Source organism: Ovis canadensis, chromosome 8 (assembly GCF_042477335.2).
Source record: "Ovis canadensis isolate MfBH-ARS-UI-01 breed Bighorn chromosome 8, ARS-UI_OviCan_v2, whole genome shotgun sequence".
In the NCBI taxonomy this organism is placed as follows: Eukaryota; Metazoa; Chordata; class Mammalia; order Artiodactyla; family Bovidae; genus Ovis; species Ovis canadensis.
In genome coordinates, this window is record NC_091252.1 from 40,960,466 (window position 1) to 40,978,043 (window position 17,578).

The 17,578-nt window shown below is 46.8% G+C and overlaps 1 protein-coding gene across 1 annotated transcript in view; it reads left to right on the forward strand.

Annotated features, from left to right (window-relative positions):
- Positions 1-6,027: 6,027 nt before the first annotated feature.
- The window catches only part of BEND3 (BEN domain containing 3), a 33,387-nt gene continuing 21,836 nt past the window's right edge, over positions 6,028-17,578 (forward strand). Inside the window, exon 1 of the mRNA XM_069598235.1 lies at positions 6,028-6,203. The gene's annotated coding sequence lies outside the window, so the exon portion shown is untranslated. The remainder of the gene's footprint in view (positions 6,204-17,578) is intronic.

Consider the following 17,578-nt stretch of genomic DNA (forward strand, 5'->3'; position numbering starts at 1 on the left):
TTCTCTCTGTGTAGGCACATCCCTCTTTGTATAAGGACGCAGTCACATGAGATTGAGGCCCACTCATACAACCTCACTTAACCTTAACTGCCTCTTTAAAGGCTCTGTATACAAATGCAGCCACATTCAGAGCTACACTGGGGGTTAGGACTCCAACCCCTGGGGGGACTAGGTACAGGGATGGGAGGGGGCACAATTCAGTCTGTAATAGCCTCTATGACAGGGAGATTCAGAACAGGGACCTCCACCCCAGGCTGGGACCCACAAGGCCTCTTGAGGAAGAGAGCTAAGCTGCTGAGGAGTAAATGTTGAGGCCGGAGGTGAGCTACCACATTCGTGAATACAACTGTGTGAAACACTAACCTTGTAAATTTTACTCTTTGGTGGACTCTGATTTATTTTGAAACCTGTTTAGCCTTTGGTAGGCGTGACATACCAAAAGGAACCCCAAAACATTGTTCCAAAGGCCAGTGTGCGTTGGGCAAGCTACCTTTTCTTTTTGCTTCTGTTTCCTTATTGGTAAAACCAGGCTGTTGGCATCTATTATTTCTCAGGCCCTAATATGCCATGATTATAGTGAAATCCTTAGACATATTCGGTAACATTTCTAAGATACTGTGCTGACATTTCAGAAGTTTGTGGAAAAGGAGCTGTGGATTCTGATCTGCCAAATACTATATTTACTTTTGGAGCATTATTACTGAGATTTCTTCTAACTCTCTCTCTCTCTCTTTTTTTAAAAGTCAAAACAATAGATTGATAAAGGGGAGTCAGATAACAGGTGTCAAGCCAGGCACTCACACCAATGTTGCATGACTTTTAAAAAAGCAATTATTTATATATTTATTTATTTATTTTGGGCCATGCTGGGTCTTCTTTGCTGCACAGGCTTGTCTCTAGTTGCAGCAGTCGGGGGGCTCCTCTTTAGCTGTGGTGTACAGGCTTCTCATTACAGTGGCTTCTCTTGTTGCAGAGCATGGGCTGGAGGATACTGGGCTCAGGAGTTGTGACTCATGGGCTCTGAAGCACAGACGCAGTAGCTGTGGGACACAGGCTTAGCTGTTCCGCAGCATGTGAGATCTTCCTCAATTAGGGACAGAACCCATCTCTCCTACATTGGCAGGCGGATTCTTTACCGCTGAGCCACCAGTGAAACCCTGCATGACTTTTAGCTACTCCAGGGTGACTTGTTCCTTAGGCCAAGGTGACAACTCTTTTTTGGTGTGTGGGAAGGGGAAAGGGTTACAGATGCAATAGGTGCTCATTGTTGGGGGACAACAAGGAAATCAAATATTTCACAAAGGTTGAATATGAAAAAGGACTAATAAATTCCTTCTTCCTACCATTACATACCTCCAGGGTAACCACTGTTACCCCTGTGCTTTCCAGACCTTTTCCGTACACACCCAGCTGTAAGTACATACATGTTTTTCTTTCTTTCTTCCTTTTTTACAAAAGAGGGTTTACACTATATAGAGATCTGTAATTTTCTTTCTACTCAATAGTATGTCATAGACACTTTCTGTACCCATAAAAAAGAGTACCTTCCTCTTTCTAAAGCTGAGATAGTGCGCCATCGCATGTGTCATCATTTTGACTATTTTCCAAGTTCTCTCCCAATTTTTCTGTTATGAATGATCCTGCAATGAACATCCAACATTTGCTTGCAATGTTGCAATGAACATACAGCATTTGTTTGTAGTTGTAGCCTTGGTTGAGTTAGGATGGATTCCCAGAAGTAGAATCACTGGATCTCAAGTTCATTTCTACGAGGTATTTAATTTTACAGAGGAGATTTCAGGCAGGTCAAATAAGACTTTAAAAATGTATATATATGTATGGAGAGCATTTCATTTAGAGTCTTTTGGCCCAAAGCAAGAAATAATTTCTTAAAAACCAACCAGTTACTAGAGAAGTGTATACCTCCTTTTTTTTTTTTTTCTTTGTTAGTGTACTCTGATTGGCTGGGAAACCAGCCTCCGCTTGCTCCCTGCTTCCTGCCTGTCGCTTTGCTGTGTGATCTGTGTGGGGAACTCCTCTGACTGCAGGCCCTTGGGCACCCCTCTGGGCTTGGGGGCCCTGGTGGCTGCAGCGCCTCCAGCTAGCACTCTGGGTTCAGAATGAGCTATCGTTCAGATTGGCATTTGTTTTCTCAAGGGCTTGAAATTGAGACTGGGATTGCAGCAGTTTTCACTCTCCCTAAGATTTCTTTTTGCAGGCTCCCTATTGTGCAAGCCAGATATTCTACTAAAATCAGATCTTACTGGTTATGCTGGGTGCTTAAAATCTCAAGGTGCTATACATTATTCAATAGTTCTTCTACACATAAGGAAAACTGCCCAGCACAAATTCTCTGCAACTTTTCATGCAACACCTCTTTTTTTTTTCTTTCCCACACTGGATCATGGTGTATCATTTACCTGCTCCAGATTCCACTAAAGGTGGGGTTGGTTCCCCTCACACCCTATTCCCAGCACACAAAGGGTTCAACTCAAGTCCTTGAGCCCACCTTCCCAAACAAAAGTCAGTTTGCAAGTTACTCAGCAAGATGTCTTTCAGTAGGTTCTATTTAATAAAGTTAATACAAGCTTCTCTGCTCCTCCTCTTTTTCCCTCTTACTTCAGTTATGAGTATTCACGGAATCTGGATCTGCCAGCAAAATTATACATCCAGCAGGCAAGAAGTAAAGTGGAAATGTCTACAAGTAACAGTGAAATCTGTTGCATTGTTTTAAGACTTAACTACTGGGGGATACAAAGTCCTATAAATACTGTTGAGGCAGCTATAAGTATATTTTATGATGATCAAAACCTTTAGAACAACAGCTAAAGGATATGTGAAACCTGATGTCTATCTGCCACTCTTAATTATATACATGGATTGATATTAAAGATATCCCACTCTTCATTAAATGCTGGATAATTTTGAGGTTTTACATTTAGTGTTTTACGTGAGTCCTTTGTATGGCCAAGTAGCCAATTTACTCCCTGCTGCCTTTTACTCAGGTAAAATAGGAGATGAATTCATTAGATCAATTGTAGCAGCTCTAATTTGAAATCTTGAAAAATGCATTTCTAATGAAGAAATTTCCAATCAAGCAGACCTCTAAATCTTAGGTTTTTATTTTTTTCAGGTCTTTATACATATCCTTATGAATCATTAGCAGTCACTCCTGCTGACTTCTTAAGATTACATCAGGCAAGAATTGTGCTTTTTAAAACCTCATTCCTCTCATCTTGTTGTTTAGTCTCCAAATCATGTCTGACTTTTATTTGACTCCACGGACTGTAGCCCACCCCCCAGGTAAGAATACCAGAGTGGGTTGCCATTTCCTTCTCCAGGGGACACTCCCTACTCAGGGATCGAACCGCATTTCCTGTATCTCCTGCAATGGCAGGAGGATTCTTTACTACTGAGCCACCAGGGAAGCCCTTCTCCCCATCTTACTCCATGTTTATTCATATCTTTCCATAAGGCATTACATTTATCCAATAGCACTTTCAAAAATATTGTTTTTTAAAGACTCCAAGATACAACTGAAAGACAACAACTCCAATGCATGTTTTTACCTTTAAAAAAAAAATCTTTTGTCCTGCTTTTTCTCCTTATTAAAAAAAAAAACAAATTCATATAAACATATAAAACCATTTGAAGGTAGGTAGTTTCCTTTCCCACACTGCAGTAACTTCCATTTTTGCTAACAATTCATTTGGAATAGCTTACTTTAAGTAGCAATGTTGATCCAGTTATGCAAATTAAGATACACAATTTACAGTAATACTTAAGGTCACTTTGTAGTTTCCTGAGAGATTATGTTTTGAAAAGTCAGTTTGTATCAGTCAAGCACGCTGCTTGCTTTAGATACTATAGAATTATTATTTCACAAAACTTCTGGTTCTGAACAATGTGAACACGGAAATGTTCATTTTTAATTATTTTATTTCCACTGATTTATTAATTTCTCCTCCAATACCTGAGTTGTTACTGTTAATGATTGGCTATAGATATATCCTATAACACCTTTCATCTAGTCCCCTTAAAATGTAACAAGGTCATTTTACATTTTTAAAGCATTAAGTAAAGTGGTTTAAAAATGCAAAGTGAGCTTAAATGCTACTCTTAATTCTTCCTAACTCTTCCACTGGGAAATCCTAGAAAACTCAATTAATGAAATGCAACTTATACTTTTTAAATTCCAATTATAACTGTCACATTAAATTGAAGGTGAAACTAAAACTGCTATATGTTAACTAAGTCAAGCGATGTACTATATCATACATGTTATTTAATGTGCGAATGTTAAAAGTCAAGTTTCCGGCAGAAATAGAAGTGCCTCCATTCTGTCTTCAGGGAATGTATAAATTAACCATTCTGCCCCAAGCGGTCCTCCTCCCTTTCTCCCTCCGCCCTATTTTAAATGTAGATAGGGCGACTCAAGTCTTTTGAATTTGAAGGGCTGCTATCTCGGCCCCATTCTTTTCATCATCCTCTTTTGAATGACACTGAGCACGTATGGATTCTTTTATAAAACACCCCCTGGACGCAGGGCTAGGTTCTCCCTGCTGCTTGCTAATTTTGCATAGCAATTAGTACTGACTTTTCAAAATCAGTTCGAGAATGTTCCACGTAGACCCTCAAAGGTCTTAGATAACCTCTTGCCTATAGATTTCAAACCCAAAGGGGAAGAACTTGCATAATTGCTAAATTCCCAGTTGGAGCGGTCTGGAAGTGGATACGTAATGCAAAACTATACGTTAATTCAAACCCTCCCCGCGCCCGGGCAGCAAGGAGCCAGCATATGCCTTCTTTTTAAAATCTATTCTACCAATGCACTGACCGCGCAGGGCCGGGCCACATGGTCCTCCCTTGCAGCCAGTCAGCTGTGAGCAGCAGATGGGATCATTTGCATTTTTCTTTTTATACTTTCTTCGACCCGCAAATTAAAGGATTTTTTAAAATTTACATTCTCATTGTTTGTCTTAAATATAAATGTGGCTTAACTGTTGGGTTGGGCTTCCCTGACCCTCACACACCACACCCCTTGAAGTCACAGAGACTTGAGAAAATACCCGAGGGGTAGGTTTCGTTATTTATCAACTTGGAATCTCCAGTCCGGGAGTCAGGAGTAGAAAGAATGAGCCTTTATTGAGTTGGTGACTCGTGTTTTTCTATTTTAAGCGCTCGGCGCAGCTATCCCGTGGGTTTGTCTGTGGCATGTGGGTCTGTGAGCCCGCGCACTTATGAATCTCAGGCTCCGCAGCCTCAAACCTCAAAACTTAGGGTTACAAGTAGAAGGCAGATTTTAGCTCTTAGGCTTACAAGAGAGGGCGGCCCCCCTACTGGGGGAGTGGCCAGAGCCAGTGTTTCCCAGCGCCGGGGTCAGTCTCCCGCGGCCCGCCAGACTCCATGCAGGCTCCGCGGGGGCCACTAGGGTCCCCGCGCCCCGAAGTCTTTGTGCCCATCGGACGAGGGAACACTCGCCCGGTGGGGGGACAGGGCCACAGCCGAGATCCCAAAAAATGCGGGAAAGGCACGGGCGCGGAGGGAGGCGCTCCGCACAGTCGCCGATCCGCAGAGGGGAAAAAAAAAAAAAGTAGAAAAAGAGGCTTTTCAGGTCAAACTCCTCGGGTCTGAGAAACCACGTTTTAGAGAAATGAGTCGCGGGGGGAGAACACACGATGTGCCTAGTACATTGTTAGCCAGCGCTGGCCCGGCGCACCGTGGGTGCGCGGCCGCCGCCCCCCGCCCCAGGCAGCGGGCGCGGGCCCACGTGGAGCGGCGCGGCACCGGATGAGCGCGCTGGGCCGCCCGGGTCCCCGGAGTGCGCGCCCCAGCTCCCTGCCGCGGCCGTTCACGCCCGAGCGCCGCCGCCGGTCCCGCGTGTGCCCCGCTGAGGGGGAGGGGCGGGCTGGGGGTGGGGGCGGAGGGGTTGTGGTTCCACTGCAGCGGGGGCTCCTGTGTCCTTGTGCGGAAATGACACACGGAGTCCCGTCACGTCACGCGAGAGCGCAGCGCACGGACACACACAAAGAGAGGGGAAAATACACGGCGCCCGCCCGCTGCCCCCAGCAACTCCCCGGGCAGCCCCGGCCTGGCCCTCCGCGCGCGGCCCCCACTCCCCAGCCCCGCGCTCCCCCTACCCCCCACGTGGCGCCCCAACTCGGCGCGGGCCCGCTCTGCAAAGTACAGAACTCGTGTCCCAGGTAAGTGCGGGGCGGTTCAAGCCGGCCGCGCGGTGGCGGCGGCTCCGGAGCAGACGGACGGGCGAGTGGCTGCAACATCCATGCCGGGGTGGGGGGCGGGAGCAGGGGAGGGGACGCGTAGGGGGGCTGCCCGGAGAGCGCTAGCCGGGAGGGGCGCCCACCCCCGCGCAGGGCCGGGTCGCCGGAGCGGGCGCCGGGCGCCCACGGGCTCGCCGCGCCCATTGTGCCGCGCGCCCCTTTGTGCCCGCTCGGAACGCGGCGGCTCCATGGCGTTCCGGGGAGCACGCGCGCCGCGCGGGGGCGGGGGGGGACGCGCAGTGGAACAGTCCGCGCCGCCACCGCCCCACTCGCGCCGCGCGCCGGCCCCGCACCCCTGCCGGGCGCCGCGATGGAGCGGCCGGGGCCGCCGGAAGGCTCTGCGAAGCCAGCGGCGGACTCGGTGTCCGCGCTCCGCCGGGCTGCGGCTGGGAACGGGCTCGGCGTGCAAAAGGGGGGTGTCAGAGCAGGAGTAGGGGGCGGGGACTGGAGGGAGATACGGAGCGGGGAGCGGGAGGCCCGAGAAGCCGCCGCTCGGAGGGACGCTGCCTCCGGAGTCAGCAAATGGAGCGAGGCAGGCCCGCGGCGGCGACGGCCGGCGACCGGCAGCGGACAGGGACGGGCCCCGCCGCCAGGGGGCGCGGCGCTCCCTCCCGGGCCGTCCACGGCGCGGTTCGCGGTTCCCGCTGCCCCGGAGCTGGAGGCGGGCCCGGCGCCTTGGGCGTGCGCCCGACTGGCGCGAGGCCTTCTCGGCCGGCCGCGGAACCGGAGCCCTGGCGCCCGCCGCCCCTCGTGACCGCCCCCTCCCTCTTTCTTGTAAACGTGATTCCCACGCAGACTTGGTGCACGCCGCGCCTGTGAGTGAGTTGTGCTGCATTGCCCGTCAGGGCCTTGCGTGCCGAAACGTTTTTTCCCAAGGTGTTTTTTCAGAGGTAAAGGAATTTGAGTGCTCAGGTGGCCTGTCTGAAGAATTTTACACTCAAATGCCAACTGGGAGAGGATGTGCGGAAAGAGGGCTGTGCGCTTCAGCGTCAGAAACATTCAAGTTCACCTTCTTAACGTAACTTTTCTAACTTATTAACTGTTCCCCGTGCCAAGGGACAACACGTGGAGTGCCCGGAAGCTGAGGCTGTGGGAAACTGAGGCAAGGAAGTGAATTCTCGGGCTGGGGCTGGCTCCTGTTGTCCCAGGACTGAGACCGAGGAGGGCTTTTGTTGTTATGCACACTCCACACTCCCTTTGGTTTGTCTTTCCTCCCCCACCCCCCTTTTAAACCATCCATCCTTAGTTTCCAGTTTCATGTTCCTTCCCTCAGTACTGAGGTTGTGTGAGATTTTATATCATAACAGATTTACATCCCCAGCCACTAACCCAGGATCTGATAACTTAGTAGGTGCTCAGTAAATTTTTGCTAAATGAATATGGAGAACCTGTTGGATTCCAGAAGAAAGAGGACCAGTGTATCCTGTTTCTATTAGTGAGCTGGCTGGCATGCTCATGGCCCTTGAAATAAATTTATGGAAAAACCAGAGCCTTTAAAATATCTGTCACATAACTCCACAGCTGAATGTGGATATTGCCATAGAGGCCATTTCCTTGTTGAAGGGATTTAACAAAGTTTTATGTCCTTCCCATCTCCCATCATGCACAAAGCATTAGTAACCTCCAAAAGCAAGACCACTTAGGACCTAGTAGACCAGCTGGTCAGCGTCTCAGTAATCTGTTAAAGGTACCACTTAGAGGCATTTACTTTACCCACTTGCAAATTTCTGAGTTCTTAAGCATCCCTTAAGTGAGCAAAAGAAGAGGAGAATGTCTTAATAATTAGGAAGAAAAGAACTGGAATCTACCCTAACAGTGGTTTGATTAGGTGAAATTTTAAATCTCCTGCAGGAATGTCCCACCAGCCACTTGTCTGGAAAGCCCTGAAGCAACAAGAAATAACATGCGTTTATGAATTGTATTGATTCCATGGTGAAAAAATAGAGGGATGTGGCTTGTAAATACCTCAAATTTTATAATGTAGAGACACATGAAGGCTACTAGTCAACCAGCAAAAAAATTCAGTGTATGGGAGGTTGGAGTGTGATGTGTTTGTTTTTCCTGGCACTTAATTTTGATGACAAATTATGGTTCCTCCCCTGTTATTCATTGTGCCTATTATTGGCTAAAGCAAGTTTGGGGGAATTACTTGTAGAATCTGCTTTGGGGATGGTGGAACTTTTCTGTATCCTCTTGATGGTTGCTACAGGGATATGTACATCTGTGTTACCTTTCATAGCACTGTATGCCCTCTCCTCCCCACCCCCCCCAACCAGAGAGTAAATTTTACTGTATGGTAATTTTAAAAAAATAAAATTTAAAGTCACAGACACACACGGATATTTTATGTGCTTTGTGAGCATTACCTTGCTGTTCCTTTCCTCGGCACATTGAACAGTGGCTTTTCCCCTTCTGATGTTCCAGTATCTCTTGCAGCATTATTATTTCAGTCCAGGCTCTTGTGGTGGTTTCTGGAATGAGCTGCCACACATGACCTGCACATGCCTAGCTAAGGGCTCTCCACCCTGGCATCAGGCCTTCAATGTATCAAACAGGAGTGGTGCAATTTCACTTGGACTGGTGTTAATGCCTGGTATATTAGTCACTGAATGATCAGACATTTTACAAACTGTTGTTATCTTTTTAAATTATTTATTTATTTTTTGCCTGGACCTTATGAGATCTTAGTTCCCTGACCAGGGACCAAACCTGCACCCCCTGCATTGGAAGCATGGAGTCTTAACCTCTGGACTGCCAGGGAAGTCCCACACACTGTTGTTTTACAGCTGAATTTTCTCAGCAGCTCACCTGGTAACATACTCTTCCTCCATTTTTTTTTTGTTTAATATTTTTTGTTTAATTAATTTATTCTAATTGGAGGCTAATTACTTTACAGTATTGTAGTGCTTTTTGCCATTCATTGACATGGATCAGCCATGGGTGTGCATGTGTCCCCCATCCTGAACCCCCCTCCCTCCTCCCTCCCATCCCAGCCCTCAGGGTTGTCCCAGTGCACCGGCCCTGAGCGCCCTATCTTATGCATGGAACGTGGACTGGCCATCTATTTCACATATGGTAATATACGTGTTTCAGTGCTATTCTCTCAAATCATCCCACCCTCGCCTTCTCCCAGAGTCCAAAAGTTTGTTCTTTATATCTGTGAGTCTTTAGCTGTCTCGCATATAAAGTCATCATTACCATCTTTCTAAATTCCATATATATGCGTTAGTATACTGTATTGATGTTTTTCTTTCTGGCTTACTTCACTCTGTATAATAGGCTCCAGTTTTATCCACCTCATTAGAACGGATTCAAATGCATTCTTTTTAATAGCCGAGTAATACTCCATTGTATATATGTACCACAGCTTTCTTATCCATTCGTCTGCTAATGGGCATCTAGATTGTTTCCATGTCCTGGCTATTGTAAACAGTGCTCCAGTGAACATTGGGGTGAACATGTCTCTTTCAATTCTGGTTTCCTCGGTTTATATGCTCAGCAGTGGGATTGCTGGGTCGTATGGCAGTTCTATTTCCCTCTTCTTCCATTTTTAATTCCACCTGAAACACATGTACAGCCGTCTCTCAGTATTTATTTTCTTAAGTCAAATGTTAGAATTATTTATTTATTATTTATTTTTTTTACTTTACAATATTGTATTGGTTTTGTCGTACATCAACATGAATCCGCCACGGGTGTACACGTGTTCCCCATCCTGAACCCCCCTCCCACCTCCCTCCCCATACCATCTCCCTGGGTCATCCCAGTGCACCAGCCCCAAGCATCCTGTATCCTGCATTGAACCTGGACTGGCGATTCGTTTCTTACTTGATATTATACATGTTTCAGTGCCATTCTCCCAAATCATTTCACCCTCTCCCTCTCCCACAGAGTTCAAAAGACTGTTCTATACACCTGTGTCTCTCTTGCTGTCTCGCATACAGGGTTATCGTTACCATCTTTCTAAATTCCATATATATGCGTTAGTATACTGTATTGGTGTTTTTCTTTCTGGCTTACTTCACTCTGTATAATAGGCTCCAGTTTCATCCACCTCATTAGAACTGATTCAAATGTATTCTTTTTAATGGCTGAGTAATACTCCATTATGTATATGTACCACAGCTTTCTTATCCATTCATCTGCTGATGGACATCTAGGTTGCTTCCATGTCCTGGCTATTATAAACAGTGCTGTGATGAACATTGGGGTATGCGTGTCTCTTTCAATTCTGGTTTCCTCGGTGTGTATGCCCAGCAGTGGGATAGCTGGGTCATACTCTCAATATTTGTGTGGAATTGGATACAGGGCCCTTTCAGATTCCAAATCTCCAGATGCTCAAAGTCTCTTAGAGCAAGTCCTCCATATCCTCGGATTAGGAACCCACAGATTGGAAAGCTGGCTGTTCTTAAAATCAGCCTTTACAAGGTGTTTTTCTCTACTAACCGCCGCCTCTCCTCTCCTCTCCTCTGATTTTCCGTTATCAGTGGCCAGTGAAACACCATTGCAGCATCGGTATCTGTAAAGGCACTGATTGCTCAGTTGGTCTTTTCTTGTTTGCAAGGGGCGGTTGGTTTGAGCATGGAGCTAGTAACCTGAAGGAGGGAGGCTGGGGATGTGGGGGTTTAGTAATTAGCTCATGTGGTCACAAGACGGCACATTTGTAAAAGTGGGAAGTATAGAGGAAACTCTGCTTATATCGCTGGGAAAGTTAGTCACCATTGTCCAGTCCGTCACGTGGGTGGCTGCTGGGATATGCTGGCCTTCCTTTTCTCCTTGACCCCAGTTTCTGGACGCCAAGGTTAAAGTTAAAAGCAGAGTCTGACACCTCCTACCACTGATGTCAAAGGAGGTAGCCAGTCCTTTGTGAAGCCAGGGAGGGCTTAATAAGCAGAAGCCCTTAGCTGAGAAAGACGTCACATTTAGTCACATTCAGAAAATGCAGTGTCTGAAGGGTGAGACGCCACATCGCAGGCTGTGAGGTTGTCCTTCGCTGTGTGCCGAAAGATGAGGCTGTGCTCTGACAGAGGAAAGAGGGAAGTGACAATTACAGCTTTAGAAAAACTCAGGGGGAAATTGCCCTGGTTTTCTGAAGACTGGTATTTTTCAAACTGCATTTGCAGATGTGTCTAAAAATAAAGACAAATTACAAACATGTCCTGCAAGTCCCATGGGCAGGATGCCACTGCCTAAAGGGCCGGGTTCTGAGAGCACCGAGGCTCCCAGCCATCCCTGCAGACCCAGAGACTGAGCCCAGCAAGGGTGGGTGGCATGGGAACATTCTTCCTGTCCTTAGGGAGAGCATTTTGATTTCTTCCTTTCCAGTGTAATGTTTCTTTTTTCTTTTATTTGAAAGAAACATTATAAAACTTTTTCAGAGTTTTAAACCATTTTAATTTTTAAAATATTAAAAATATTCACTATTAAAAAATGCGCTTAACATATCTTTAAGAAAAAAAAAGACTTTATACTAAGTAACATTTACTGAGTGCTGTGTGCCAGGCACTTTCTCCTCTGTAGTTTTCACAGAGTCTAGGAGGTAAGGTAGTGGTGTGTAGCTCCTTTTACATAAGAAAGCACCAAGGCTTGGCTGGGTAAGCCTCTTGCCCAGCGGTAGAAGCTAAAGGTAGGTGAAGCCAGGGTTAGATAGAACCCAGGTCTGTCTGCCCCTGAAGTTTAGTAGGGAGTTCCATTTTCTTCCACATCAGCTGTACTGATCAGCTGTAGTTGGTAATCCAAAGGCCTGTTTGGCCTGTTGACTTGCTTCTGCATCTGAGCCCAGCCTACAGATGTGTGCTCAGTGAGGAAGGGAGAAGGCCAAGTGGGGATGGTTGAGTCGTCTTTAGTCCCAGCTCTTGCTGGAAAGCCAGCATGAGTCCACCCCACCTCTTTCCCTCGGCTTGCTCTCTGGAGCACTCCAACGGAGGCACAGCTTGCTGCCTCCCACTTCTCTGCCTGCGAAGTAAGAGGATTTTTGCCAGGATTGCACAGGTGAACGTGTAAAACTTAGACCTTGGAGCCAGTGCTACATGAATGTTAGCTGATGTCTTCCTTTAAAAAAAAAAAATTTTAATTGGAGGATAATTGCTTTACAATATTGTGTTAGTTTCTGCCATTCATCAGCATTATCAGACACAGGTGTACATATGTCCCCTCCATCTTGAACCTCCACCCCATCCCACCCCTGTCCTCCTTTTCTATGTTTTAATTTTTAAAAATCAGTATGACCTGCAATGGGGAGGTTTCACGAAGTCAGATCATGTGGCTTTCCGTTAACAGCTTAGTCTCTCAGTCGTGTCCAACTCTTTCGGACCCCATTGACTGTAGTCCATCAGGCTCCTCTGTCCATGGACTTCTCCAGGCAAGAATACTGGAGTGGGCTGCCATGCTCTCCTCCAGGGGATCTTCCTGATCCAGGGATCAACTCAGGTCTCCCACATTGTAGGCAGATTCTTTACCCTCTGAGCCACCGGGGAAACCTGAAGTATAAACTGTTTAAATCCTGGCCTGTATTTTGTTGATAATACCGTTGAAATGGTCTGGGCCTGTTCTCCCTGCTTTACCCTTTGTGTGTGACAGGGCACAGGCTCTTATCACTCCCGTTCTGGGGCTCAGGTTCTCAAGGAGGCCCTGGGGGAGTGTGAATTCGCCTTTGCTTCTGGAAACAGGAATGGAGGTCAGGAGGACTTGCTCCAGGCTAGCCTGAGGGTGCACAGCTGGGCCAGGTCTTGGGGACGAACCTCATTGTGAGGCAAGTCCTAAGTCCTGTGGACATTTCTGAGGCGGTGGAGCAGAGGTCTGAGTCAGCCGGCCAGGATTTGCACGTCGAGGTTTCAGGAAGCCCAAGTACTTCCCATTTCTGGGCCTGGTGCTTGTCCTGTGTGACTCGGGCAGCCACAAGCCTCCGGCGCCTCTGATTAGTCTGGGCTAGAGTCTCTCAACTGAGGCACTTCAGGTGACTCCCAGCCCCTAGGGGCAGCCGTGGAGGACATTTTCCTTTGGAAATCTGTGGGGCGTTTAGGGAAGAACCCAAGAGCCCAGTGATCCTGTGCAGGCAGAGGGCTTTGCCAAGGGACCGCCAAGCCTGCTTGCTTTGCTGTGGTCTTGCATCCAGCTCCTAAGAAAGACACCCCACCACACCACCTCTGGCAGATTCTCACGTGACTCCTTATGACACACTTCGAGCCGGTGACCTCGGCACACTCCTTCCTTGGTGGCCCAGCCACTCCTCAGCTCCCCAGACCTCCCCTTTCCTCTCCACTCTGAATCCTGCTGCTTCACCCTGGAGCCACGGCCCCTGGAGCAGGCCCCTGATTTGCCCAGTTTAGTCTGGTTTTGAGAAGTCAGAGAAGGAGGGCTCCAAGTGTGGGTAAGAAGTCTCCCAAGGTACTCAGGCACAGACCTGAGAGAGCCCCGAAGGGGCCAGCCGTCATCCAGAAAGCAGGAACCCAGCAAGCCTGGCTGGAGAATTGCTAAGGTGCTTCCCTGGACAACCACTGCTAAGTCGCTTCAGTCGTGTCCAACTCTGTGTGACCCCATAGACAGCAGCCCACCAGGCTCCGCTGTCCCTGGGATTCTCCCAGGCAAGAACACTGGAGTGGGTCGCCATCTCCTTCTCCAATGCGTAAAAGTGAAAGTGAAGTCGCTCAGTTGTGTCTGACTAGTAGCGACCCCATGGACTAGTAGCGACCCCATGGACTGCAGCCTACCAGGCTCCTCCGTCCATGAGATTTTCTAGGCAAGAGCACTGGAGTGGCTTGCCACAACCATAGACTCTCTAAATGCCCCGACTTCTTCAGCACTCAGCTCGGGTCCCTGATCCGGAGTACTTGGTCCAGGCTTGGGTGTTTTTTTTTCCCCATCCCATGAATGGATTTGGCTTATTTCGAAAAACACTCCCAACATATCATGCAATGAACTGATGAAGCCTATAATATAGCCACAGGGAAACGATATTTCCTTAGTGTGCAAAGCTGATCTTTTCACCTTCTTGTTCACACCTGGGCTTTTGAGCTGAGACTTTTTTCTGATCTCCCCCTTACTCCATATTGAGGAGTTTTTTACACTTTCAGAGTCAGCAATTCAGGGACAGTTACAAAATGAAAGGTCTGCACTAGTTTGTCAGTTATTGTATTGTTTCTTAGAGCATCAGTAATTTCAGTGCTTGAATGGATTTGATTTTATATTCTTAGCTTGTTGCTGTTATGGGTATAACTTAGAATATGACATGGCTAGGCAGTGAAGGTTGGAAAACTTATTATTTTTTTATTTAAAAAAAGTCTCATTTTCAAAGAATTGCATGCTCACTGTAGAATGTTTGGAAAGTAGAGGAAACTGAAGAAGAGAATTTTCCATAATCATCCTAATTGGAGGTAATTAACATTTTGGAATGTTTTCTTCTGTCTGCTTTATGGCATTTTTTGATTATAGAGATATCCCCAGTGAACTCTGAAGTATGTTGTTATTGACTATGTGGCTCTGTGATGAACAATTGATTTTGAATCTTTACACTTAATTTAATGCTCAGTTCCTCCTGTCAGTAGAGATTTAGAAGTTGTGTTGGGAAAAATGTCTAGCAGTTGACTTTCTGACTTTGTATATTGGAAATAACAATAGAGATCAAAGGTGGTCTCAATCCAGGTCATATTGAGTTTGTTGTCCCTTCCATTTTTTCTGCAGCTTTTTGTGAATTTATGAGTAATTAGATGCCCTGGAGAAGGAAATGGCAACCCACTCCAGTATTCTTGCCTGGAAAATCCCATGGACAGAGGAGCCTGGCAGGGCTACGGTCAGTCCATGGGATCGCAAGAGTTGGGCACAACTGAGTGACTAAACCACCACCGGCAACGGCTGAAGTTACTCTGCCCCAGGAGCCTGACACTAGAGTTCCTGCCTGTGCTTCACCTGAGATCAGCTCCACGTTAAAGACCCCCAGCCCAGGTTCTTTGCTCTTCTGACCTTTGCTTGTTTCCTATCATAATTTTCAAGTGTGTGGGGCTCTCAGTGACAGAAAGATTGGCTGTAGGTCTTTTTAAGAGCTGAAAGTGATGAAGAAGATCAAGATATACCCATTTAAACATTGGCAGCATTATTTCCAGAGCAAATACTTTCTTCAAGCAAATACTTAATGTTATTTCTTCCCCCAAAGGCGGGGGAGAAATCTTGAAAGTATATATCAATTTAAAATTATTTGTATCCAGGTCACAAAATTGTAAGTACCAGTGGTCTTCTACACAGCTGTGGCATGCGGCCTGTGTTTATTAGATGGGAGTTATGGTTGTTATAGAAACTTCAATGTAATATCTTCTAACCTTGAGGTTCTGACTGCTCTTTCCTTCCTGTCCCTGTTATCATCTGGTGTTTACCCATTGTCCCCTCCCAACAGAAGTTCCCAGAGCTCCATCTTCATCCTCCAGGCCCTCCCATCTCTACCCTATGTTGGCTTCGATCCCTGTAAATAAGCTGTACGGTCGGTCGATCCCCTCTGCACAGAGGACAGTCACCCCACCAGCAGCTGTCACTCAGTGGGGAGTGTAACCACTAAAGCACAGGGCTCCTGGGAGCGACTCCCAACGTAGGATCTTGAGCATGCTACTAACTAACCTCTCTGAGCCTTGGGTATCACGCCTATTAAACAAGATTTCTCTTTTTGAAATAATTTTCATTATTTTTGGCTGTACCAGCTCTTCAGTGCCGCATGGCTTTTCTCTTGTTGCGGAGAACAGGCTTTAGGGTGAGCGGCCGCGGCGGTTGCAGCTCCTGCTCTAGAGCACAGGCTCAGTTGCTCCACAGCACGTGGGGTCTTCCCGGACCAGCGATCAAACCCGTGTCTCCTGCATTCTTTACCACTGAGCCACCCAAGATGATTTCTGAGGCCCCATCTGCCTCTGAAACTCTGCCTCAGTTTCCTCACTTGTAAAATGAGCCTAAGAAGAGTGTCCCCCTCCTCGGCCTGTTAGCTCGTGTCCACCCAGTAGAGCTCGCAGCACAGCCTCCTCCATGGTGTAGGCAGCCGTCTTTTGCATGGAGTCTTTGTGGAGTGGCACTGGGCAGCGTGGGGAGGAGCTGGAAGGGCATGGCACAGTGGGGCTTCCGCCTTCCGGGGGTGCCCAGGTGAGCTGGGGAGCCCCTCTGCTCACCCCACACCCCTGTTGGGCCACATCTCTGTTAGCGCCTCAGTGCCGTCCTCAGTCAGGAGCTCACCCACCGGAAGCCCGTTAACAGGCCCCCTTACTGATTTTCAGCCCTTCTCTTCTCCCAAAGAAATGACTCTGTCCAAATCCTTGTATCAAAATCTGCTTCTAGGAGAACTTAAACTAAAATAAAAACTGGTACAGAGATTTTCGTGATACATTAAAGCCAAAGAAGCAAGGAACAAGGATCTTAAACCTTTTAGTCTCAAGATCCTTTTTTACCTTTAAAAATTATTGAGGACCCCCAAAGAACTTTTGTTTATATGGGTTCCTGTCAATATTTACATGGTAGAAACTAAAAAAAAAAAAAGAGTTTAAATATTTATTTACCAATTCATTGAAAAATAAATCCATTACCAAAAAAAAAAAAGTGAAAAGTGAAAGGGTTAGTCACTCAGTCTCGTGCCACTCTTTGCCACCCTCTACAGCCCACCAGGCTCCTCTGTCCATGGAATTCTCCAGGCAAGAATACTGGAATGGATTGCCATTCCCTTCTCCAGGGGATCATGAATTAATGTCGATATTATTTTTTTATGGAAAAAAAATTTTTCCAAAGAAAATAAGTGAAAAAGTGGGATTGTTTACGTCTTTTGCAAATCTCTTTAGTATCAGACTTAATCGAAGACTGCAGAGGTTTTATATCTGCCTGTGTATCCAGTCTTTTGCCTAATAAAGTATCACATAGCACACCTGTGAAATGAAGGAGGCAACAGCACCCCAGGGTAATGAAAATAGTTTTGATTTCATGGACCTTGTGAAAGGGCCTTGGATGTGCTGGTAAACAGGCTCTCCAAAAAGGAAAAAAAAAAAAGAAAGCCCAGAACCCAAGGTTTATACAAATGTCAGTTTCTATGGTATAAGTTCCCACCACCGACAATTGCAAGTTACCAGCTTGACTCCACTAGTGCTGAAGTTGGGGAGAGACACGCAGTCCGTGCAGGCAACTGACGTCCCATTTTGAGAACCTCTGGTACAGAGCGTCTATGGAAAAACTCAGAAAGACCAATGAGATGTTTCCAAGAGACTAATAACCCAGTGACTGGAGAACAGGGAGCTTTTTTAACCAATGTCCTTTCATACCTTTTGAATTTTCAGATGCGTGTG